Consider the following 3331-nt stretch of genomic DNA (forward strand, 5'->3'; position numbering starts at 1 on the left):
AGAATAGGACAGAAATTAGGTTGCATCACTTCATTTGAAACTAACTGGACTTCAAATGACTTTTTTACTTGGGTTTTCTTTGAACTTGATGCCATTATTGTGAACTAGGGTTTATACAACAAATGGGTATAAAACTACATAGCTCGGCACAAACGAAAATACCTTTAGATTGATGAAAAATGTGTTGAATGAGGTTGCAATCTACTTGAAATACTAGATTCTTTCTATGAAGTCACTCTGCTCTCTTTCTTCTCCTTTTCTTCTTGATCGCGATGCGAAAAACTAATTGAAATCGCAATAATATACCCTAATTTTATCGCATTGAATGCTTAACTACCAACTCGGCTTCTAAAGAAATTTTGACCTACCTCGGCTTCGATTATTTCCATTTTACTCAGCTTCTATTGGAGTTATCCAACTCGGCATCAGTTATTAGCTCGGTCGCTATTGGGAGCTCGGCATCTATTTTGACTCAGCATCCAAAGGCAGTTCGGCATCAACATTTAGTTTTTATCTTGACATCTTGTTTCATGTAGATTTATACTTTGCTTAGCCTTTTTTTTTTTGTCTTGGGACTGATGTATGATATACCTTTGTATATCAGTCCTGTGTACTTCTTGTGCTTAGTTTGATGAAGTATGATCAATTAACCCATTGGGTGAAGCGATCCCTCCACTTAATGTGTTGCACTCTTCCTTCTTTTTCCAAGTCTTATTCATTTGCCCTCTTATCTTTTCAACATCAATCTTTTGTTTTCCTTTGTTATCTTTAGTCTTGGGTGCCTTTGATCTTGTAGGATAGTTTCTGTTGATATGACCAGTTTTCAAACAACTAAAACATGTAGTTTGATTCAACCATCTTTTGTAGTTTCCTTTGAAATGTGTTCTTATATAGTTCTGTGGTATATGTCCATATTCTTGACAATAGTGACAGCTGTACCTGGTGTTGTAATTTCAATGATAATGGCTTCCATTCCCTTCTATTTTTGCTGGTTGATTTAATGTCCACATAGGTTTTGATCTACATTCAAATGCCCTATGTCCATAATTTTTGCAATTATAATAATGTCCATCAAATCTTTGATTCCTTGTGGCATTGGATCCACAATTTTGTGTCATATGTCCTTGCATGTTGCACTCGTGACAGAAACTTTTGGGTATGTTTGATTGATTGAATCTTCTACTCCTACACACATTAGTTGTATGTCCCTTCTTATTATGAAAATGACAAGTGGGTTTTGAATTCTTACCTTTATCACTTCTTTGTTCAGCACTCTTTGATGATTCTCCAACTTCAGTGCTATTGTATCCTAGTCCTGATGTATCATGGGCAGATTTTGGTGATTTCAGCAACTGTTCAAAATACTTGATTGCTTCACTTGATTTGTTGAGATTCTCTGCTACCTCTTTTTCTTTGTTCAATTCATTCTACATTTGTTCATTTTGCATCTTCAAGGTAGAGATCTCAATATCCTTTACATTGAGTTCATGATGAAGGTTCATAATTTGGGCAAGTGTATCCATCTACATGTTTGAGATCCTTGTCAGTTTAGTACATTTTTTTTCAAGTCTGTTTGCAAGATTTCTTTTATCATTTGCCAACATCACTTTGTCTTCAACTACTCTTTTCTTGTGTTCAGTAATTTCACATATCATTATGGCTTGTGATTCATGTTCCATCTTAAGAGATCTTATCTCATCTGCTTGGATTTTGTTTTTCTCCATCAGTTCTGCTATTGCTGCATCAAACTCTTTAGTGTCTCCACTGAAAAATATGTTGGTGGTATCAATCTCCTTGTAGTGTATATCATTTTCAGCTATGGCTAGATCCTTCCTCTTTTTTAATGAGTTTCTCAACTTGTTTCTGAATTCCTCCAAGCTATGCAAAGCAAGTTGCACATCTATCACCTGATTTTCAATGATCTTTCCAAGTTTGAAAGCTTCCATCTTTAGATCTTTTCCTCCAAGCTATTAGGCTTCTCCTTAAGAGAACCTGGATTAAGCTCTGATACCAATTGTTGGAATATTCAAATATGGAAAGAGTACTTATGAGAGGGGGGGTTGAATCATAAGTATCAAAAAATTTTAACTGAAAGTAAGTTGCATGCATGTAAATACATCAAATAAACATGTAACAAAACACATGCATCAATAACACTTAACACTAGAATTTGGTAACCTAGAAACCCTCCAAGAATAAGAAGGTAAAACTGGGGTGGGGATGATACCCACAAAAATTACTGCAGCAATATTTTTCAACCATTTCTAATGGTTTGCTCTGTTAAATTCTTTACACTGTGTCAATAGTGACCTGGTTAGAGGCTTTCAAACACTTAACATGAAGTGTTACCTTGTTAAAGGATTTTATCACCTAGTTAAAGGATTTATCGAAATACTTGTTAAGCTAACCTATCACCATAGGATTTTTATTCTAATACAATTGCTAGAAAGTATTAGGTACAATAAACCTAACTGATTACAATCCTTGATTGCTGATTGCAGGCACTTGTTCTGCTTTCTCTAATCTAGATCCTTTTGTGATCTGATAATCTTTACTTCTAAAAATATAATTCCTTGCGAACCCTTGTATATCTTCTCATACCTCTCATTTTTTTTTACAATGAAGTTTTGTCTTCCTTATAAAGACATTTGAAGATTTAGGTTTAGGTATGGATCTACGATCCATATTCAATCTTCATTTTCCACTCAACACTTATCTTTTGCTGATTGGTTGCATGCCTTTAGCATTTTTCTTATTGGTTGCATGCAAATTACATAGGAAAAATAAAAGATTTGATCTCATCATTAAATCCTTCGAGATTTACCTTATGTTAGCTGTAAAAACTATTTGCATCATTGTTTGTGCAATTACAAAGTTTTATGCTTATCTACTGAATTACTCGGCTCCTGAAGTATTTCTGATACTCGGCACATGCTATTTCCTGGATAGCTCAGCACCTTAACAAAATTGTATTACTCGGCACCTTATGTTACTCGGCACTTGTTACCACTCAGCACTTATTGACACTCGGCACTTGTTAACACTCAGCACTTATACTTCACTCGGTAACTGATCTTTACTCGGTATCTAATTTTCACTCGGTAGCTAATCTTTACTCGGCATCTGAAAACTACTTGGTACATGAAGATCACTTGGCATGCATGATGTACTCGACATCCAATGTGGAATATGATTAAGTGTGTTGGCACTAAAATGTCAAAAACATTATGATGTTAACAAGAAGTGACAATGGAAACCACCCAAGGAGAGTTGCTTTAAACTCAAATTTGATGGAGCTTCAAGAGGGAATCCAAGAGTGGGCATTGGTTGT

The sequence above is a fragment of the Cupressus sempervirens genome, chromosome 3 (genome assembly GCF_028749045.1).
Source record: "Cupressus sempervirens isolate cs-2001-9-10 chromosome 3, ASM2874904v1, whole genome shotgun sequence".
Taxonomy (NCBI): Eukaryota; Viridiplantae; Streptophyta; class Pinopsida; order Cupressales; family Cupressaceae; genus Cupressus; species Cupressus sempervirens.